The sequence below is a fragment of the Dipodomys merriami genome, unplaced genomic scaffold, assembly GCF_024711535.1.
Source record: "Dipodomys merriami isolate MVZ:Mamm:240054 unplaced genomic scaffold, mDipMer1.0.p SCAF_45, whole genome shotgun sequence".
NCBI lineage: Eukaryota > Metazoa > Chordata > Mammalia > Rodentia > Heteromyidae > Dipodomys > Dipodomys merriami.
Genome location: NW_027206013.1, coordinates 9,436,387 through 9,459,499, shown reverse-complemented (window position 1 = coordinate 9,459,499; position 23,113 = coordinate 9,436,387). Strand labels below are relative to the sequence as shown.

Sequence of the window (23,113 nt, the reverse complement as noted above, 5' to 3'; positions counted from 1 at the left end):
CTCTCATCTTGTCTGCCACTGGTGACTTCACACTCTGAACCGCTGAACCTCTGCTCCCCCTCCTGTGAGTCAGGGTGGGAAAGGGGGGAAGCGTCCATCCCATCACCTCCTGACCCGATCCTCTAGATTCCAGAACACTTCTCTCACTTGCACACAATTCCGTTGGATGTGTGCGGAGGGCATTACCCCACACCCGATACCCTCCAAGGGCTTTGGGCTCATTCTTCTCGGTGATCCTGGTAGGTGAACACAATCACCTCCGCTTCATCAAAGAAGCACATGGAGACAGAGCAGCTGAGCAACTTGCGCCACACCACCCAGCCATTAGGAGACTTGGTTCTATCTCCAAAATGCTATTCTTAGATCATGTGATGCACAGTCCACCAGGCACGCTGGAGATGAGGGCTCAAGCATGCTGGTTTCACTTACTCACCTGGGCCTAGAATCTTACCTAGTAAAACCAGAACCATCTTTAAGCCTGCAGCTAGTGGCTCACGCCTATAATCCCAGCTACCCAGGAGGCTGAGATCTGAGGATGGCAGTTCAAAGCCAGCCTGGGTAGGAAAGTTGGTGAGATTCTTATCTCTACAACTAACCACCAGAAAATCGGGAGTGGTGCTGTGGTTCAAGTGGTAGAGCACCAGCCTTGAGCACAAAAGCTCAGGGATAGTGCCCAGGCCCTGAGTTAAAATCCTAGAACAGACACACACAAAAAAAAGAAAAAAGAAAAAAGGAAAGAAGGAAGGAAGGAAGGAAGGAAGGAAGGAAGGAAGGAAGGAAGGAAGGAAGGAAGGAGAGGAAAAAGAAATAGAGCAGCAGGAATTCAGGCTTGAGCATTGCAGTAATCAATCTGAGCTCAACTGAACAGAAAAACAAGATGATAACAACTTCATGAAAAGCTCTAAAGTGAAACAGCACTATGTAAGAATTACGATGAAAGAAACAACAGCAGCCTAGCGTGTACTTTTTTTAAATATACCATTTCTGTTAAAGGGTAATTAGTGACGATTAATGATCCATCCCATGCCAGTTAGGTAATACAGTGGAGAATGTTCTAAATCACTGGAGGGCTGGCCAGTCTTCCATCTGCCCCTCCGCCCACATGATCATTAAACTCTCCCTCTTCTCTGCCCCAACCTCATCAGGAAAAAAAAAAGGAAGATGTAACGTTGATGGATGGTTTACTGAGAGGAGAAGATCGGGGTTGACCCCATCCCTTCCTGTCCCTCTGGCCGAGGATTCTGTCTGGTAGGGGCTTTCAGGGAGGGTTTGGGGCTGAGGCTTCAGGGTGTGTGTATGTGTGTGTGTGTGTGTGTGTGTGTGTGTGTGTGTGTGTGTGTGTGTGTGTGCGCGCGCGCGCGCACAAGCACACATGCCCACACATGAATGCTTACCCATCCATCAAGCTCGGGTGCAGTGGGAAGGCAACCGGTCCTCCTCCTCCTCCTCCTCCTCCTCCTCCTCCTCCTCCTCCTCCTCCTCCTCCTCCTCCTCCTCCTCCTCCTCCTCCTCCTCCTCAGTGTCTGCTGAAGAATGAGCCATTGTGAATTTATGGAGACCCAGAGGACCTCTGTTCTTTAATGAGGGAGGTTGTAGAAAGTCATCTAGCCATTGTGGTGCTTTTTTTGTTTTGTTTCGTTTTTGTCGGTCATGGGGTTTGAACTCAAGAGGTCCTGGGTGCTGTCCCTGAGCTTTGTTTTGTTGTTGTTGTTTTCGGTAGGTCGTAGGGCTTGAACTCAGGGCCTGGGTGCTGTCCCTTAGCTCTTCAGTTCAAGGCGAGCGCTCTACCACTTGAGCCACAGGGCCACTTCCGGTTTTCTGGTGGTTTATTGGAGATAAGAGTTTCACAGACTTTCCTGACCAGGTTGGCTTTGAACCATGATCCTCAGATCTCAGCCTCCTGCGTAGCTAGGATGATAGGCCTGAGCCACTGGTGCCCAGTTGTCCCTGAGCTTTTTTCCAAGGTTAGCACTCTACCACGTAGAGCCTCACCACAGTGCCACTTCCAGCTTTTTGCTGGTTAAAAGACTTTTTTTTGCCCTGGGCTGTTTTCGAATCGCCATCCTCAGGGCTCAGCCTCCTAAGTAGCTGGGATTACAGGCATGAGCCATGAACCCCTGGCCAACTTCTTTAGGACAGCCCCATGTCTGGGGCATGCAGGCTCCTGAGCATGCCCTGTAGACACTTGCTGAAGGAGTCAATGGAGCTGGGGGGGTCCCATTTTGTCCATTGACACCCCCATGCTGTGCACTGTGCCTTCTTTGCCCTCCATCTGCCTGGAATCCTACAGATCTGGCATGGGGAGACCATTCTGCACCCCAAGTTCCAAACCTGTCCTTTCCCTCAGAGCAGCAACAAAGACACTTTGACTTTTGCTTGCGGGTCTGCCTCCCACTTGTCTCTAAGCGCCCCAGGCCAGGCCCAGGGGTTCAAGTTCTTGACAAGCCATAGACCTAGGCCATGTCTGCCCGAGCTCCACAGTCCTGTCACAAGCCTTCCTCTTTAGGATCAGTGTCGCCGTGTCAGGCAGGGATGTGGAGTGCACGGCTGCCTGACCACGCCCTCGAGCCCACCTAAGTCCCACACAGACCGGCTGCAGACACGGCACTAGCCTTGGGTGTGACAGGAAGGAAATGGGGAGGAGGGGAGAGGGGGGAGGCCATGGGGGTGGGGTGACTGGGCCGCAGTGCCCCACAGAGCTAACTGCACCGTCACAGACCCAGGAGGGGTGGCTGGGGCGAATCTGCAGAGGTCTGGACCACATGGAGATGAAAAATCACAGCGGGGGTGGGGGGAGAGACAGAGAGACACAGAGAGAGAGAGAGAGAGAGAGAGAGAGAGAGAGAGAGAGAGAGAGAGAGAGAAAGGGCATCATGAAGCATCGCTAGAATAGCTCAGCTTCTGTTTCTAGCCATGTGCTCTGCACCTTTGCTGTCAGTATGGCTTTGTAATTCCAAAATGTCCCAAATCTCCGCACAACCTTGTTCTAAAACTCCTACAGTAACCCTAGCACCAGCCCACCCGCTGTGGCACTGGGCAAGCGCTCTTCCCTCCCTCCCTCCCTCCCTTCCTTCCTTCCCTCCTTCCCTTCCTCACTCACTCCTTGCTTCTCTCTTTCCCTCTTTTCTTCCTTCCTTCCTTCTTTCTGTCCTTTCTTCCTATCTTTGTTGCAGTACCAGGATTGGAACTCAGGGCTCCAACTTGCTAGGCAGGCATTCCACCCCTGAGCCTCATGTTCTTAGTCGGGAAAGCACTTCTCAGTTGCTCCTCCCTCTTCCCACTGCACAGTGAAGGAATGATTGCACACTTAGCGTGTGCCGGGGACTGAGTCACAGCACAGTCAGCACACACAGGTACTGGACTTGGCACTACCCAGGTGATGGGACAGGCAGGTGCTGATGACCTAGGAGAGAATGGAACGAAGCCTCTAGAATAACAGAGGTTGCCCTGGGTGCCGACCTCTGTCCAAATCGCTGAGCACGCATTAGCTCCACCAAGGGTGACATCAAGTTACAAAGGAGGTGTTGTGCACATCTCCCCTTTTACAGAGGGGAAAACCGAGGCTCAGAGAGATCAAGGACTTCTCCTGAGATCACACAGAGGCTGGAGCGGGCAGACCCTGGCTCCAGAGCTGAAGTTTTTGACAGCCAGGCTCTTTGTTCTGGGAGTATTTCAATCCAGTTTCTTGCCAGGCTTGGGGCAGGAAACGGTGGAGGGGGAGGTAGGGAGCAGCTGGCGTGCAGCCCTGGAGCTGCAGCCTGGGTGGAGACAGAAGGACAAGAAACAAAGCCCCCAGAAGGTTGGAATTCAAGTTTGCCAAGGCCAGGAGCACACATAGTCTCATGGGCTGAACTTTCCGAGCACTGGAGAAAGAGCATCCATGCTTGTTAGCAGACTGCATGTGCCCTCCTCCCTCTCTTCCTCCACCTCCCCTATCTCTTTATCTCCTCTGTTCCCTTTCCTCCCTCCCTCCCTCTCTCTGTCTCTCTCTGTGTTTCTCTCTCCCTCCCTCTCTCACCCCTACTGTGACAAATCCAGTCACCTGCTAGACTGACCAATGCACAGACCCCTCCATGCCGCCAGGACGTGTCTGAACCCCTCATCACCCCTTCCCACAGATGGAATTGGCCAAGAAATCAATGTCAGTTACAAAGTCTACTCCCTCATCCTTGGTACCTCTTGTGGCCTCTCCTTCAGCCCTTCATCCGGTGTGGCTGTAGCTCTTTGCCACATTTCTTCCATGAAAAGCCAGACAGCATCTTTCCTCTGTCTCCTCTCTTCCCCTTTCTTTCCAGTACCTCACAGGGTGCGGGTGGTCTCCGGGCCATCTGTGAACAGGGCTGTGCCAGGTTGGCTGACTTCCTGTCCTGGAGGGGGTTCGAACCTTTTTCTCTCAGCTGCTTCATGATTCAGCCTGGTCCGGCTTCCTAACCCCACTCTGCCCGCACCTCTTCTTCCCTTAAACCTCAGTTTCCCAAAGTAGGAGCTAGGGACCACTTCTGTCTGGGTCTCCTGAGTACCCACTAGAGAAAAAAATAATGGTTTTTCTGTTCTCCATCTTTGCAGCCTCGTCCCTTATCCCAGAACAATGTGCTTTAAGCTCAGCCGGCTCCCAGCACAGAAAATGGAGACCGACCCTGGACCCTGTGCCGTAGCATCGTCTCTGGGCTAATCTTTGACAACATTCAGAGGCAGCAGTGATTTATTTTGAAAAGCCCCCAGGGGGGACACTTGATCCGTAGAGGAGAGGGCTAAAATCCACAGGGATTTGTTCTGAACCTTCATGCTTTTCTGAGCGCATCTAAAATTGTGTTGATAGCAAAAAAAAAAAAAAAAACCTGTAAAAACTCAATTTTTAGCTTTGCTAGAGGTTGACCCTGGCGGGGCCTCACCCTTGTTAAAGGGACTCCTGGGGGCAGAGATGGTCCCCAGGGGGCCCCTCTGTCTTATTTCTGCCAAGTTCTCAAGAAAGGAGGAAAAAGGGAAAGCCCTCCACCAACATCCTCTCTCACTCTGACACCAAACATGCTGGAGCAGGATGGGACAGAATGACTGCAGACCTACATTCTTAGCTAGTCATCACCTTTGAAAGATGCTTTTAATCTTCGGACTCCCAATCCCTTTATCAATGAGATGGAATACATCTCTCCCCAGGCACCCATCTAGATTACATGCAGTGATTCAGAAAAGGAAGTGGGCACATAGTAGGTCCTCAGTAAAATACTACTCGCATTGCATATTAGCATCCCGTGCAGTTACTGATAGAGGTGGATTGAAGTCTTCCTTGGGTCTGAGTTTTTCTGTTATTTCTCTCTGTTTCTCTTTCCTCATTCTCCCTTTCCAACCTGCTTTCAAATTATCAGAAATTTGGGGTAGGTGAGCAAGGATTCACAACAAAGATCCTTAATTCTCCAGAATTGGCTCCACTTGACATCAATTTCCAAAACTACAGCCTTTGCCCTTTGCCCTTTGCCCCTTGACTCCTTCGATCCTTGTTCCTCCTCCTGCTACAGGCCTTGTGGGTGTGAGGTCACGATGCAGTCTAAGCCATTGGAAAATGACATCATCTTATGCAATAGTCATATGCATTGAAAGGAAATTGAGAGAAAAGTTAGTTACTTCTATTTACTAAAATAATGACTGCTTCTAATGTGTTTGCGTGTGTGTGCGTGCGTGCGTGCATGTGTGCGTACGTGCATGCGTGTGTGTGTGTGTGTGTGTGTGTGTGTGTGTGTGTGTGTGTGTGTGTGTGTGTGTGTGTGTGTGAAGAATGGAAATTCCATTTCCTTCAACCTCAGAACTTCTAGATTTCTTTTTGCTCAGTCTCAGGATTTGAACTCAGGGCCTCATGCTGGCTAGGCAAGAATCTTCTATCTGAGCCATGTCCCCAGTTCCTTTTGCCCTAGTTATTTTTCAGCAAGTGCTGTGGCTGGGGTCGGGTATGAGTGACTTGCCCAAGCATTTGTGCGTTAGGAGTTAGATCCTTTTCTTGTAGCAAGGTTGAAGGACACCATTAAGAGCTGTAGCCTAAAAAGCCAGGTGCCAGTGACTCATACCTACAATCCTAGCTCCAAAGGAGGCTGAGATCTGGAGGATCACAGTTCAAAGCCAATCCAGGCAGAAAAGCCATGGGGTCTCCCAATTAACCGGCCAGATGCCAAACTAGAGAGGCAGGGTTCCAAGAAGCATGGCAGAGTGCTAAGCATGAGCAAGAAAGCCAAGCAAAAGCATGAGGCCCAAAGTTCAAGCTCTAGTACCAGAACTACAACAACAACAAAGAGAGTTGGAGCCCCATAGCAATTTGTGGACAGGCCTTCTCCAAACTTTGGCATCTAATTCCACATGGCTTCCCCATGCCTCACTCCCTCCTCAACTTCTTTCTTCACTACGCGATGCAGGCAGGGCCTGCACAGCCAATGCCGAGCCATTCCAAACTCGGCCTTCCAAACGGGGATATAATTACACATCAGGATGCCGGTTATAGTAACAGAAAACACACTAGTACAGCTGCCATCTGTGGAAGGGCCGAGACCATCTGTCATCATCAGACGGGTTTTTTTTTCCCCCCACATTCTTGGACATTTTCTAGTCTTTGATCTATGGAGGAAAATGTTCTTAGAACCCGAGTCTGGTTTGACGGGGATTTCTTTTTTCTTCCTGGGGTAGTAGAGCTTGAACTCTGGGCCTTGCACTTGTTAGACAAGTACTCTTGCCACAGCCATCATGTCCCAGGCCTTTTGCCTTAATAGTCTGTTATTTCAGATAGGGTCTCATGCTTTTGCCTCTGGCTGTGATTTGTTGTCCTCAGATGGTGATTCTCCTATTGTCTCCATTTCTCTCATAGCTGGAATTAGGTATTGGTCACCAGGCCAATCTAACTTTTTTTTAAAACCAGGATGGCCTGAAGCCATGGTTCTTCTCCCTCTGTTACCAAAGCAACTGGCAGTACAGATGTGCACCATGGTGTTTAATGCATTTTTTAAAAACAACATTGTACGCCAAGCACAATAAGGTGGGCAGGGCACATGTGTATATGTGTGTGCGTGTATGCATGTGTTTCTACAACCTTTGGTGTTGGTTTTTATTTCTCTTTTCTCTTTATGGTGCTGGGAATTGACTCCGGAGTTTGCTTATGCATGCTAAGCACATCTTCTGTCTCTGAGCTACATCTCAATTCCTGTCTCTGTAAGATAAAAGTAAAACCACCAGGTACTGGTGGCTCATGCCTGTAACCCTAGCTACTCAGAAGGCTGAGATCTGAAGATGGTCCCAGGAAGGAAAGTCTGTGAGACTCTGATCTCCAAGTAGCTGTCAAAAAGCCAGCAGTGGAGCTGTGTGGTTCAAGTGGAAGAATATTAGCCTTGAGCAAAAAAGCCAGTACCTAAGCCCTGAGTTCAATCCCCAGTACTAGGGTTGTGTGCATGTGCACATGCATGCACACACTCAGACAATAACATCATTTTGACTAAAAATGTTGACGACTGCAACCAGCCTGATCCAGGCATGACTGGGTGGATTTGAACTCTTCTTCTTCTTTTTTTTTTTGTCGGTTGTGGGGCCTGAACTCTGGGCCTGGGCGCTGTCCCTCAGCTCTTCAGCTCAAGGCTAGCGCCCTACCACTTGAACCACAATACCACTTCTGGCTTTTTCTGTTTATGTGGTTCTGAGGAGTCAAACCCAGGGCCTCATGCATACAAAGCAAGCACTCTATCACTGAGCCATCTTCTCAGTCCCAGATTTGAACTCTTAAACGTTCCTTGCTATCATCCCTTGGTTAGTGAAATCCAAGCCTCCTCTATGTGGAGAAGTCATCTTCGATCCATAGTTGAGACTCTAAAGTCAGATCGTGAGGCACAAAATACATCTCAAGGAGCCACACTGCAAAACCACGTACATCCATTTTCCATTTGGTCTTCACCTGGAGAAAGACTTGATGCATGGGGGTGAGTAATGGTTCATGTGCTAGTGAATAAATTAATCTCAGTCCTCGATGGCCTGGAGCAGAAAACCTCAGTGCTTGCTCACAGTATGTCTGCTGCAGACGTTTCAACTCAACAGAGGTCTTTCTCCTGGTCTTCCCAAACACTCTGTCCTGAGGCTTCACCATTTTTGGCTTTGGGAGTTTTTCATTAACCCTCGGTGACCATTGGAAGATGAGGGAGGAGAGAACATGGGGGAGCTGAGTAGGGCATTGTAGTGGCAACCATGTGTGTCCTTGATCCAGAGAACTCTCAGAGCCTAGCTGCAAGGGAGGCTAGGACATGACAGAAATCTCAAAGCCTAGCTGCAAGGGAGGCTGGGACATGACAGAACTCTCAGAGCCTAGCTTCAAGGGAGGCTGGGACATGACAGAAATCTCAAAAGCCTAGCTGCAAGGGAGGCTGGGACATGACAGAAATCTCAGAGCCTAGCTGCAAGGGAGGCTGGGACATGACAGAAATCTCAAAGCCTAGCTGCAAGGGAGGCTGGGACATGGCAGAGAACTCTCAGAGCCTAGCTGCAAGGGAGGCTGGGACATGGCAGAGAACTCTCAGAGCCTGGCTGCAAAGGAGGCTGGGATGTGCAGTCAGTCTGAGCTTATGCCCAGCAGAAAAGGAACCACAGAAGCCCCTAGGGTCCTATGTTGTCATCTGAAGTTACTCAATTGAGCAACAAGTCACACACTTTGAGCAATGTGGGGGGAACACAGAGCTGGCACTCACCACTCATGGCTCACTGGCTCCATGTCAGCAATCATCTTGTAGAATGTTAAGCCAAACCATCCAGAATCTTCCCCTTTCTTCTCCTGAGCTAGGTTGATAGTGGGTGACCCACTGTTTAAAACTGTTCCATGTGCAGGTTTCCACCTTTCCCATGGTTGTGTACCTACACAACCATTCTGATTTCCACTTCAGCAAGGTACCCAGTGAACTCCCAGACCCACTCCACACCGTGTCATACGACAGGTTTTGGGGCTAATGGGTTCTCCCTGCCATGTGCTAATGTAAGTGTTCAGAGCATGTTTAAGACTAAGCTGTAATGCCCAATGGGTTACATCTAATTACATGCATTTTCAACTAACAGTGCGGTTTGTTGGGATGTCATTCCATCATAAAACAGAAAATCTGTGAGCTTCAGTAGGCACCCAAAATCTGGGGCTAGTGGCTCATACTTGTCATCCTAGTGATTCGTGAGACTGAGATCTGAGGATCACAGTTTGCAGCCAGCCTGGGCAGAAAAGTCCGCAAGACTCTTATCTCTAATTAACCAGTAGAAAAACAAAAACAAAAAACTAGTCTGGAGACATGGTTCAAGTGATAGAGAGCCACCCATGAGTGAAAAAGCCAAGCAAGAGCTCAAGGCCTCAAGTTCAAGCACCAGTGCATGCATGCACACACACACACACACACACACACACACACACACACACACACACACATCCAAATTAACTCAATTTGGTAGATTTAGCATTTTCTGCCCAGCACAGTGTCTGCTGGATGACAGATACTCAGTAGATGGCTGTGAATAAAAGAATGGGTGGAGGGGGAAGGGGAAGAGAAGGAGGAGGAAGAGGAGGAATAAGGAAAGGAAAGGAAGAGGAGAGGGGGAACGGAAGGCAGGAGAATGAGGAAACGATCAACGAGAGGAGAAATGTGTCCGGTAAAGCTTCGAACACCACACACATATTTTAGCCACAGGTATAACTTATCTGTGAACCAAGGTGAGAAATTGGAAAACTACTCAATAAACATAACCCCTACCTGTCCCTCTCTCTTCCCTCCCCCTTCCCTCCACTCCTCCTCCCTCCCCCCCCCCGTGTCCATCCAATGTACAAGCTATATCTTCCCACTCTCTGTTGGAAGAAAGACAAAGCACAAAAAGTGAAGAGAAAACTTCTTAGAGAATTCATCAAAGTCTTCATGAAGCCTCCTCTTCCCTGGGAGGGAAGGCTGGCACACACACACACACACACACACACACACACACACACACACACACACACACACACACACACACACACACACACACACACACACACCTCATTTTCTTGAGTGGGCACCGACAAAGGACAGAACATGAAGGTTGGAGTTTTTTCTCACTCCCTAAGAGAACATAGAGCTCCTTTCAGAATTCATTGGGACATTTTGGAACACAAACAACAGCGGAAGGCGATCGTGCAGTGATAATTTACTGTAATTCTGATGCCGGTGACATGCCAACGTGGCCTCGCCCGCGTTCCCTGGTGACAGCTTCCTTTGTGCTCAGACTGAGAGAGTGGGCCTGGGTTCCTACACCTGCCTGCCCAGTGCTCTGTGCGCACGCACTTGCTCTTCCCCGCCTTCATTCTCAGGACCGTGGCAACCCAAAGACTCTCAGGGAGAAGAAACAGGTTGGATATTGTTCCAAATTTTCAATCAGAAGTGTCTGTAAGAGATGATTCAGGATGCTTAGCACCCACAGACTTTGGTATCCATAGGTATCTTGGAGCTAGTCCCTCAGCAACACCTCTACAGAGGTATTTACACCTATTCTGGGAGGTAAAGAGGTGGATGAAGTGTTGGGTTACCAGGAGACAGGCCGTGCTTTGTTCTGCTTAGTGGCCCCTAGTCATCCCCAGCTGTACTCAGTGTTCTCACATACCAGGGGGCAAGTGCTAGCTGCCACAGGGAAAATCCTGGATGCAAGGCCTGGTAATGTCTCTAAGTCTCTTGGTATTCTCCTGAGACTGCTCCTTGACTGGCCAAGTTGGGTAGCACCGCCATCCCCGTCAGATATTTTGGATAATGGAATGAATGGATGAGAAAAGAAAGAAGAAAGGAAGTGGGGAGGGAGAGGGGGAGGAGGGATGTCTGGATATTCACACAGTAAATACTGGGAAGAAATTTCAGTGGATGGTGAATGGATGGATGGATGGGTAGATGGATGGGTGGATGGATGATGGATGAATTAGTGGATGGATGGGTGGTGAATAGATGGATGGATGGATGAGCAGATGGATGAGCAGATGGAGGATGGATGAAATGGTGGAAGGATGGGTGGTGGATAGATGGATGGATGGATAGATGGATGCGCATATGGGTAGGTGGGTAGATGGATGGATGGATGGTTACATGGATGGGTGGATGGGGATGGATGGATGTATGGATGTATGGATGGTTACATGGATGGGTGGATGGGTGTGTAGGTGGATGGGTGGGTGAATGGTTAGATGGATGAGTGGATGGGTAGGTGGGTGTGTAGGTGGATGGGTGGGTGAATGGTTAGATGGATGAGTGGATGGGTAGGTGGATATGTGGATGGATGGATAGATGGATGGGTGGGTGAATGGATGGATAGGTGGGTGGATGGATGGATGGGGGTGGATGGGTGGATGGATTGGTGGATGAATGGATTGAAAGATGGGTGGATGGATAGGTGGGTGGGTGGATAGATGGATGGATGGATGGGGTGGATGGGTGGGTGGTGGATGGATGAATGGATTCATGGGATGGATGGATGGATGGATGGGTAGATGGAAAGGTGAATGGATGGATGGATGGGTAGGTGGGTAGGTGGGTAGATGGATAGATGGATGGGTAGATGGATGGGAGGATGGATGGATGGATGGGGAGGTGGGTGGTGGATGGATGGATGGATGGATGGGTGGTGGGTGGATGGATATATGGATTGGTGGATGAATGGATGGATGAGTGGGTGGTTAATGGATTGATGGATGGTTGGATGGATAAGTGGGTGGATGGGTGGATGGATGGATGGGGATGGATGGGGGTGGATGGGTATATGGTGGATGGATGAATAGATTCATAGGAGATGGATTCATGGATAAATGGATGAAAGAAGGAAGAGGAGGGAGAAAGGAAGGGAGGGAGAGGGGGAGAAAAAGGGTGTGGATACAGGAATAAAGAGTAGAGGGAAGGAGAAAGGAGGGCAGGATGGAAGCAAGCAAGCATCCTATGGGACGCAAGGGTTTTTGAGCTTGAATAACCCTCGTCTCCAGTCCTATCTCAGACATCTACAGCTCACCTGACGCCTTGCTCATCAGATTTTCCTGCAGCCTTTGAGGCCCAATTAGAGCTGACCTCTGAGGTCAGTTCCAGACTGCAGGGCCCGGTCTCTCCCCGGCCTTGCTGTTTCCTGCTGTGTAATTGCCACTTAGCATCGTGTTGTACACTGGCCCTGCGGATCGTTCCTGTCACACAGCGTCGTGTTCGTCTCTCGGGCGTGGAGGATGGGCTGGGAGAAGGTGGAATGATGGAGGAGGCCATCCCACCCTGGGAGCCCCTGCGGTTCTGCCTAGGACATGGAGTCATGGTGGCTGCTTTTCCAGGGGCATTAGAAAAAAAAGCTTGCAGAAAGTGTGCGACGAAGGGTCTGGGAAAGTGGCTTAGCGGTAGAGTGCTTGCCTAGCATGCTTGAAGACCTGGGTTCGATTCCTCAGTGCTGCATACATGGAAAAAGCTGGAGTGGAACTGTGGCTCAAGTAGTAGGGTGCTAGCCTTGAGCAAAAGAAGCTCAGGGACAGTGCCCAGGCCCTGAGTTCAAGCCCCTGGACTGGCGTGCAAAGAGCCTCATGCCTTGCCCGGCCAGCTACCACCGTGCCAAGGACTGCCACTGCATGTGTCCCCACCCGCACCAAGGGGAGGTCCCAGAGACTGGGCACCTCGGCTCCTCCCAGCATGCTTTGCAAGCAGGGTCTGGGAGTCAGCACACGCTGCACACTGCCAGTGTGAACTCCTGCCCCAGTCCTGGAAGCTTCCCTTCCCCCGATCTAGGTCAGGTCGCTACTGGTTTCATTCAGGCCACTGTTCCAGAAACATCCTGCAGGAAAGCAGGGCAGAGCGGCCTGGGGATGCAACTGTGTCCTCATCAAGTCCCCAAGGGCTTCTCCAGGGCCTCGGGAGAGAGGACGTGGAGGCCAGAGGGTGGGCCCAGGGCTGCCGCCCTCAGGATCATCCTGGGTAGCAGTGACCAGGGACATGTTGAAAGGAACGGCGGCTGGGATCCAAGCCAGGCCAAGACACAGGCCCTGGGCATGAGGAGCACAGGACGGGTCTCACCAGCCCCTCAGAGGCCCCTCCTGCGAGCCGAGTTGGAGTACCTTGCCCCTCTCGGCTGTAATAAACTTATAGCCCAGCATTTGGGGTGGGGAGCGGGGGGGGGGGGGGGAAGATGGGGAGGAGTTCTACTTTCTCATCTTTGAGCTTCTGGAGGACCCAGGCTCAGAGATGGCAAGCCTCTTAAACAGAGACACACAGCAAGGCAGCTACATGTCTGAGATCCAAACCAAAGGCCTCACTGTCCTGCTGGGCCTGACCCCGTGACACCACCCATCTCGTGGCTCTGGGAGGAGAACAGAGGGAGGCGGCCAGTGTTTTATCAGGCCCGGATTGCTGAGCACTTTGCACTGGGCCTGACGGCCGTCCTAAGGGCTAGCAGCTACCCTGCCTGAGGCTCTGGAAGAGGACTCTGGGAGTCAGAGGGGGGAACTGGTGGCAGTGGCCACGAGGGACGGGGGAGGTGTGGCAAGCTGATATGAATGCTTTCCTCCGTGTTGCAAATGATTTCGAAATGCTTTAATATGTATACATATACATATTTATATTCTATTTATAAATAGATTATGCATTTATATTTATGAATATACATGGTTAATATAAAAGGACTATGAATAATATAAATAAATTTATAAATATATATGTGTTTATTTTATATATATATATTTGTATTCCTGTGAACAGCCTAGACCATCAGCTAGAGCTCAAGAGAGAAAGTCATCCATGAGCCCATGATTTATTGAGGAAAGAGTTTTACCCCCAGAGCGACGGGGAGGTCACACCTGTGACCTTCCTCCCCTACCTCCAGCTGTGCCTGCCCTCATTTCTGCCCTGCAAGGCTGGGGACCAGGCCCTTCCCAGCCAAGACAGGTCCCATGAGTCAGTGTCCCCGAGCCTGTGTGTCCCGGTGTGATGGTTTCCAGCCACCTTCGCCCCTAGCGGGTGGCATCGGAGCCATTTATTGACATCCGGGGCTCTTCCTGTGGGTCGTCTGCCTTCCATTGACAGAATGGGTTTGTTCTGCTGGTGCTGGATGGAGGGTACCGAGGAGAAGAGGCAAAGGGTTGTACAGGGATGAGATCTGCTACTCTTTGTTCTCATTCGGAAGCCGATGGTATTTCAAATTCTCTCTCTCCCCCCTCCTCTCTCTTTCTCTCTCCTGTCAGATGAAAACTATGTACTGAGGGTTTGTTAGATAAGCCACTAAGCTCCTATGCATTAAACACAATTTATTTCAGTGGTTGTGGAGTAGATTTCGTTTCTCACTGAAGGCGTTGGCTGTGCCTCTTTGCTCCTTCTGGGACAGAAAGAGGTGTATCTCAAGCATTAAGGGTCCAGGGTTTTGTAGTTGTTGTTGTTTTGAATTTGTCTTTCTCTTTCTTTCTTCTTTCTTTCTTTCTTTCTTTCTTTCTTTCTTTCTTTCTTCCTTTCTTCCTTTCTTCCTTTCTTCCTTTCTTTCATCAGTCCTGAGGCTTGAACTCGGGGCTGGGTGCTGTCTCTGAGCTCTTTTGCTCAAAGCTAGCACTCTACCACTTTGAGCCACAGGGTGGTTAACTGGGGATAAGAGTCTCACTGGGACTTTGCTGCCCCGGCTGGCTTTGAATGGCAATCCTCAGATCTCGTAGCTAGGATGACAGGCATGAGCCCCTGGTGCCTGGCTCAAGGGTCCAGGTTTATGCCCAGCCAGAATCTGAACCCTGGCTTTGCTGGTCATTGGTTGTGTGACCTTGGCAAAGTCTCCTCTCCCCTCTGGGCTCTGTCTCCTCATCTGTCACTTGAGGATAATGCCAGGATCTGGGAAAAGGATTGCTGTGTGGTTTAACTCCGACACGCGGTGTAGTGTCAATATGTGGGATTCTGAATGATTATCAACAATAATCATTATTACCAGCAGCAGTGTCATCCCTTCCCCCAGAACCGAGAGAAGGTAAGAGAAGGAGAAATGTGGGGAACTTTAGGTATTTTTAAGTCAACCCTGGGAGCTATCTGGATCTAATCTTTCATAACTCGCTAAATCAGACTTGTCATTTCTGCTTTGGAGAGGAAATAGCTTCAATATTGAAATTAATTACTAATAAAGCAGGCATTATAAGTATTAAGAAAGCCAGCATCAAGGGACCTGTGGTGGATTCAGTGCCTTATTGTCATGGAGTAAAAACAAAAACAAAGAGTCTCCAGGAAAAGAAAAAGAAAAAAAGCTAAATTAATGCACCAGCCTGGATCCAATTGAAAAAAAAAATCCCTTATAAGGCTGACTGCTGTTGACAATGAATCTGAGGGGGAAGGGGGGCACTAGAAATGGCGCGAGAGCCGTAGAGGCAGAAACTGGGGCAGAGGGGGAAATTAGGAGACTGCACCGAGCCTGGATCCCTGGGAAGTTTCCCAGAGGATGAGACACTCAGGGTTTTATCACCACTGCTGCTGGGAGAAGAAGGTCACCATGGGAGTGGAGGGGGGCAGGGGTCCAAGTCCTCAGCATGAATAAATGTCAACAGCAGCATTAAGTTAGGGGATGGAGGATAGGACCTAGGACAGAGGTCACGGCAATGGTGCAGGAAGGAGAAAGATGCAGAGTGCTCTCGTCCTTGCTCCGCTGCGATCACGAAAGCCCCAGGTTGAGTAGTCTACAGAGAACGGGGATTGATGCACTCCAGGAGTTCTGGAGGTTAGGAAGGTCAAGGTTCTGGTCCCACCGGAGGTGCTGGACTTCCAGGGAGAGCTGCATGCCGGATGGCACTTGCATTATAACCAAGTGTCTCCTTCAACCTACTGTGCGTTTTTCCATGAGTGCAGAGCTCTAATGCTCCATCCCTCGAGTATCATTCGCGTAGGATGGGGGTCCCAACACAGGAAACTTGGGGTGACACATTCACACTGTCGTGCAGGGTGTGCTTTGGTAATAAAGTTAGAAAGGAGAGCTTTAGTCCATCAGGAATTCCCCCACACACACACCTCCCAGAGAAATGGAACCAATAAACAGATAGATAGATGGAGCCAATAAATAGATAGATGGATGGATATACGAGGAAATTGACTCACAGGATCACACCATGGTCCAGGAAGGCAGGGTCTGAGGAGGATTGTAACTTGCTCTTTTACAACCCGTTCTCATAGAACTAACTGAGTCCTGGGAGACCCACCTTAGTCTCTTCCAAGGGTGATGCTTCCAGTGATCTCATTCCCTTCTCCTAGGCTCCACCCTTTAAAGGTCCTACTACCTCTCACTATCACCATACTGAGGAGCAGGCTTACACCATGTGAGCCCTTGGGATGGAGGTGGGGGAGTCCAACTGAATTCCAGGTATAGCAGCTGTTATTGGCTTGGATGAGGAGGGCCAAGGAGAAGTGAGATCATTAATGTGCTTCCCAATATTACATCTGAAGCAGCCAGGTAGATGTTGATTGCCTGCATCCGTCAGCCACGGCTCTGATGCTGCTGCTTAACAAACAACCCCCCTCCTCCAGCATCTGGAACTTAGAGCTACAAGCAGTGAGTTTGTGCTCATCTGCAGCATGGGACTGGGTTCAAATTGGGAGACCTGTTCTAAATACATCATCAGCTATTGTCACAGAAAGTTCTGTTTGACTTGGATACAGTGGGGGGAGGGGGTGGCGGGGGAGAGGGTGTTAAAAAATAAAAAGAAGAAAAGGAAAAAAAGCCAGAAAAGTCACTGAAACAAACCATTCTGAACAAAGCAGAGAAGAATCGAGGGCTGGAGAAATGTGTGAGGATGCAATTCTGAAGCAACTTGGAAAAGATTTGTCCCAGCCATCCTACAACCTAGGGCATTGAGAGAGAAGATCAACTTCAATTTCTTCCCGGCTCAGGCAATTTCAGCTTTCTGATGAGCTTTCTCTAGCTTGCAGGGACTTTACCGGACAGATAGCTTGTCACGCCAAACACAGGACGGGCTTGTCACTGCTCAGGAAGCCACGTCCGCCGGAGAGATTGGTTCGCCTCCCCTAATCGATGCCATTCACACAGCCCTGAGAATCATGACCACTGCCCAGCCAGTTCCTGCTCCTCCATCAAGACTGTCCAACAGCAGGATCAGCCAGCCTGTCAGGAGCCATTAGCCTCAAAGGCTGGTTGATTTCGAGACAGAGAATAAAGGTTCTTTCCAAGGACACGCTGAACACATAGGAAAGAAAACAGACAATGGCCCAGATCCAGAAAGAAGAATGAAATGATGGAAGGAGAATGGCACAAGATAATGTCCTTAGCTGTGCATGGGAGAGAGAGAAAGAGAGAGATTCGGAGTATGTTTGGAGCGGGGAAAGAAACTGTTGTAGTCCCGATTTTCAATTCCTTTTCTCCATCGCCGGTACCAACACTGCTCCGCTGTCATCCACTCAACCGCAAAGGTCTATTGCTTGCAGAAGAAAGACCAAAATGACTCAAACGACCCGCTGTGCCCAGCGTGGCCCCGTGGCCTGCCACCTGTCACCGCCACACAAGCTGTTCCGCCACCCAGGAGCTCACATCCCGCCAACTCCCCCCAGGTTCACTTCGTCAGCCATCAGACGCCAGGTCTCCGCGCTGTAGAGCCCTCCTGCGCCCCACCCCCATTACATTTATATTCCAACCCTAAATGCGCTCCAAGAATTAAATTCTATGCGCTCACAGCCCTGCTCTCAGCTGGTAATTGTACCTTCATCTCTCCTGTGATTATGTGGTGGCAATCTGTCTGCCTGTGAACTCTTCAAGTTGGAGCTGTGGGTTGGTGTGCTGAATGAACATCATGTCCCCACCCCCACCCTTTCTACCTTCCACTGCTGCGGCCACAGACGTTCTTGCACCTAGGAATGTCTATGATGCAGCCTGTCCAATGAGATGGCATTATGATGGCATCTCTCTCCAATGAGGTAGCCCCATGATGGTATCTGGCCAATGAGGTGGCCCCATGGTGGTGTCTGGCCAATGAGGTGGCCCCGTGGTGGTGTCTGGCCAATGAGGTGGCCCCATGGTGGTGTCTGGCCAATGAGGTGGCCCCATGGTGGTATCTGGCCAATGAGGTGGCCCCATGGTGGTGTCTGGCCAATGAGGTGGCACCATGGTGGTATCTGGCCAATGAGGTGGCCCCGTGGTGGTGTCTGGCCAATGAGGTGGCCCCGTGGTGGTGTCTGGCCAATGAGGTGGCCCCGTGGTGGCGTCTGGCCAATGAGGTGGCCCCGTGGTGGTGTTTGGCCAGTTAGGAGGCCCCGTAGTTGTGTCTGGCCAATGAGGTGGCCCCGTGGTGGTGTCTGGCCAATGAGGTGGCCCCGTGGTGGTGTCTGGCCAATGAGGTGGCCCCGTGGTGATGTTTGGCCAAGGAGATGGACATGTGATACTATAAGCTTTCATGGCCCTACCATGTGGGGATGTAGCAGTGGTCAGATGCACACTGTGAGAAATGTGTGAACAAATGGACTTGGGGGGAGACATAAACTAGGAAATAAATGTGGGCATCCCTGGGGAAATTACTGTGCACTGAACAAGAAGCATGAAGGACCAGGCAGTCCCAGTGCCTTCTCTCAGCCTGCCATAGGATAGCAGAGGTGATGGCAGATTTGAAGCGAAGGGCAGCCACTTTGAGCTAAGTGTTCTCCGGTCACAATCCTTTAACAATCCCCAAACCTGCAGAGTCAAAGACCATCCATCCCAACCAGGCTCAGAGACACAAAGCCGCTTCCTCGGGGTCTGCGCAGCTGGGAAGCTGCGAGCCACACACACACACACACACACACACACACACACACACACACACACACACACACACACACACACACACACACACACACACACACCAAGGCCAAATCACAGCTCCTGCATACCTATGCTCATCTGTTCTCTTTTCCAGTGAAGCTCAAAGTTTGTGGTGTCTACAAGGACCTGGGGGAGGGGGAGAGGGAGGAGTTGTCCAATGACTCTGTCCACTGATGGCTTCCTGGGTGTATGCATGTCCAAATATCAAATCTACTCTACATGAGACCTTGATTGCGTGCCAATGACAATTCAATAAGGCAATCTAACGAGCTGTCAGACAGCCCAGTCACCAGATGCCCGTTAGATCAGGCTCTCAGATCCCTCCAACGGCCAGCGGGGATTTGGGTCAATAGGTGTGGGATGGAGACCCCATCAAGTGAGGGGTGGAGCCTGTGTCGGGCACCCCAACACACACACACACTCCGCAAATCCTCTATCTCCACAAATTACTCTGTAAGTGGGAAAGTGAGGCTGAGCCATGGCCCTAGCATCAGCATCCCGAAACACTGCCAACCTCCAACCTCCCGAGTCAAGAAGGAATCAAAAGAAGAACCACTGTTCCATAAACCCCAGCGTAAACCGCTTTCTCCATCCATTTCCCGCATAGCTGGGATGAAAGACCGGCACCATAGTGCCCAGCTTTTTATTGGTTGAAATGGGGTTTCCTTGAGCTTTGGTTTCCCCAGGCCAGCCTGGAACTGTGATCCTCCTCATTTCAGCTTCCCAAGTAGCTGGGATTACAGGTGTGAGTCACCACACCCGTCTTCACTCAGGAAGCTTCCACTTCTTTTCTTTTCCGTGCGAAGCAAGGATCCCAGGGTCTTAAGCATGCGAAGAGACAAGGAAGCTACGTCCCACGCCGCACGGACATGTCAACCGCTGGAATTGCACCCCAGCCACCGTGTCCCCAGCGGCACCCCACTGGGGAAAGCGGTGGGGGGGGGAATCTCACTTCAGAACAGAAATGCAAATCTTCCATTCAACACACCCACAGACCATTTTGGCTGGGTAATAGATTTAAACAAGGTTTGCTCTCCCAGCATTCGTCCCTAATCTGCGCTTGTTCCCGTTGCAGAAAAAAGCAGTGTCCTTCAACCACGCTGAGAATACAAATGAGGCATTGTCTGAGCCCCGCTGTCTGAGAGCCCTCTGCTGTGCCCTGCCCGGAGCTGCCTCTCCCCTCCGCCACTGGGCCTTGCATGTGGCACAGGGTGCAGGGCTGGGGAGGAGGGCAGAACAGGGAAACAGAGTCCCTGAAGGAGCTTCCTCCAAGCCCCTTCTCTTCTCCTTCACCTCAAGAAAGAGATCCTAGCCAGGGATGAGGGACAACTGTGTATCCGCAGCCCTCCAGGCCTTCTTCCAATGCCACCACAACATTGTCCCGTTGATGCATGCAAAGTGGAGGCTCAGAGATATCAAGTGCTGGAACCAAGGTCACACAGTGTTTTTCCAGTCCCTCATTCTCCGAGTAGGGGGGGAGTAGGGGACGGTGAACTGTCAGATCAGACAGTGCCATGGGACCTTGAGCAAGAAGGTACATGGTGGCTCACCTCAGGCTGATGGACAGTGTGGGGTGGGCGTGGGGGTGCTCTGTGCAAATGCTCTGGGGTTGGGGGGATAGCTGTGAGGAGAACAGGAAGGCTGAGGGATTGACTGCTGCTGTCCAGTGTCTCCTCCCTTCCCTCCTCTCTCCTGTCTCTCTTTCTCCAGCTCTCTGATCTCCTCTTGGCCTCTCTTCCTCCTCTTTTCTCCCTTTCCCTCTTCTCTCCTTTTACTTCTCCTTCTTTTCATCTCCCTCCTCCTCTTCTGTCATTACCCCTTCCCTCCTCCCCCTCTTCCTCCTCCTCCTCCAGCCCCCCCCCCCACAACACATAACAGTGGAGGCTGGGAATGTGGCTCTGTGGTAGAGTGCTTGCCTAGCATGCATAAAGCCCTGGGTTCGATTCCTCAGTACCGCATACACAGAAAAAGCTGGAAGTGTAGCTCAAATGGTAAAGTGCTAGCCTTGTGGTTCAAGTGGTAGAGTGCTAGCCTTGAGCAAAAAAAAAAAAAGCAGCTCAAGGACAGTGCCCAGGCCCAGAGTTCAAGCCCTGGGACTGGAGAAAAACAAAATAAAAGATAACAATAGGGGGCTGGGAAGGTGGCTCAGTGGTAGAGCGCTTGCCTTGCATGCATGAGACCCTGGGTTCGATTCCTCAGCACCACATAAGCAGAAAAAAGCTGGAAGTGGTGCTGTGGCTCAAGTGGTAGAGCGCTAGCCTTGAGCTGAAGAGTGCAGGACAGCGCCCAGGCCCAGAGTTGGAGCCTCACGACTGACCAAAAAAAAAAAAAAAAGGAAGTGAATGGGCTCACACTTTGCACCGCGGCGGAGTCTGAACGCTTTTTGTGCGGCTTTCCGTCTCCTGGTCCGGGGAGTTGGGCAGAGGCTCCCCTGTCACCGGGCCTGGCAGTCCCTCGGGACAGGCGGTGACACCAGGCTGTGAGCATTTCTTTGCCACCCCTCCCCCTTTGGGCGCTTGGTCTCTTTAACCATCCCATCCGAGGCTCTGCCTAACGATCGATTGATTGATCGGTGCTTTCTGTTTATGGGTGGGTGTGTTGTCCTTGCGGGACCTGTAGTGTCAACGCGGCTCTTTCTCCTTCTCTGTGCCTCAGTTTCTCCCATGCTCAGGCGGAGCGGCAAGAAAAGTGAGCGGTAGTTGAAGGTGTTTGTCTGGACATGATCATATTCTTGAAAGGTGGGAAGGGAAGGGCTGGAGAGTCTGGGTTGGAACCCCCTTTCCAAGAACGAGAAGCCCCTTCCCTTTGGAACTAAGCAGCCTGCTGGGGGCAGGGAAAGGCCAAGTCCCTTCCGCAGGGACCTGGATGGGGCTGGAGTACAGAGTGTGGGGGCGCCGCTCGCCCCAAGGCGGCAGCGCTTTCCCCGCGCCCCTGCGTGTCTGGGGTGGGGACACTGGGGCTGAACAGAGCCAGGACTGACCAGCCAGGCCCGTGGGAGTCCCCCCAAAAAAGAAACCCACGTTCCCCTCCCCCAAGCTGGGCTCTGGTCCCGGAGGGAACGGGTGGCCAGCAGCAGCCCTGGCCAGGGACATGTTCCATTTCAAAGTCACAGTGTGCTTCCCTCCATGCAGCTGCCAGGAAAAAATAGAGTGGGTTGGAATTAGCACATCCTCTTCTCTTCCTTTTTAATTCGTCGCTCTCCGATCATCGGGGAGCTTTGGCTCCCTGGCTCCACCACAGTGATACCTTCTTCATCCTCCTCCTCCTCCATCTCTGCCTCCTCCTCCTCTGCTGTTGGAGGGCCTGGCAGGGTCAAGGCTGGGGGAGAGGGTCTTCATCCTGGCATCTCAGCCAGGGGCTCCTCAGCCCCCAGTTCCACCTGCCGCCTTAACTCATAACAGGCCTATTTCTAGTGTCCATGTTCCCTTCAGCACATAGGACACAGCCCCTGTCCTCAGGGCGGAAGGAGACAGTCCTGTGTACAAATAGTAACCAGGCAATGCAACCATAGCAGCAGGCAGAGGTGGGGCAGAGATGGAGCCTGGGAGGGGGCATCGGGGAAGGCTGCCTGGAAGTGGTGATGCTTACCATGGGTCTTGAAGGATGAGTAGGAGTTCAACAGGGTAACCATCCACCCTCATGTTTGATCGTAGGAAATATCCGGTAACTGTGAATTCCTCATTCTGTGTCCCCCACCCCCATCCCGATGGCCCAACTTGGTGTGGTCCCCATCGGCCCCTCCTCCCACCTCCTGGCTGTGCAGAAGCCTTGCACCATAATGGTCCCCAAACTCACTAGCTTCTGTTGCTTCTAGAACCTTCTCCCAGACTCTTCTCTGCTCCCCTCTTCATCCCCTGCCTCGCGAAAACGCTCCCAGAAATTGCCTCCCACCTTCCAGGCAGGCTGCTTGCCAAGGACAATGTCTGGGATCATTTTAGTGGGTCCTGCACTTCCCTGAGCCGCCTCAGTTTCCCCTGTGTGAAACAAAGACAACCAAATCTCTGTTTTCTAGAGAACTACCACAGTAAAGGCCTCTCCCCACCCCCATTCCCCGCCCCATGAACCTTCACTTCCGCTTCCTGCTTCCGTAGGGGCAGGAGCAGGTTGAGTTAAGGCTCACACAAGAAGCAGCACATAGTGTGACTTCTTGACCAGCAGAGCTGGGAGGTCAATGGGTTAAGACCCTGGCAGAGCCTTGTACCTGGATCTCTGGGCCCAGGCCCGTGGACGCTGATGAGGTGGGGTTTGTTTGACCCAGCAGAGCACCTGTGTACTATTCCCCATGCCCAGTTTTGAGGGTACACCTTGCCACTGCTGGGGCTCATTCCTGTGT

The 23,113-nt window shown here is 51.2% G+C and overlaps 1 protein-coding gene and 1 long non-coding RNA gene across 4 annotated transcripts in view; one reads left to right on the top strand and one right to left on the bottom strand.

Moving 5' to 3' along the window:
- Sez6l (seizure related 6 homolog like) overlaps nt 1–23,113 on the top strand; it is a 105,623-nt gene that overhangs the window by 22,874 nt on the left and 59,636 nt on the right. The gene's annotated exons all lie outside the window — the stretch shown is intronic.
- On the bottom strand, nt 17,204–17,805 carry LOC138808514 (uncharacterized). The gene is made up of 2 exons (XR_011366473.1): nt 17,687–17,805; nt 17,204–17,407 (listed from the first exon to the last, which is right to left on the bottom strand). It is a non-coding gene; the product is annotated as an uncharacterized lncRNA (long non-coding RNA).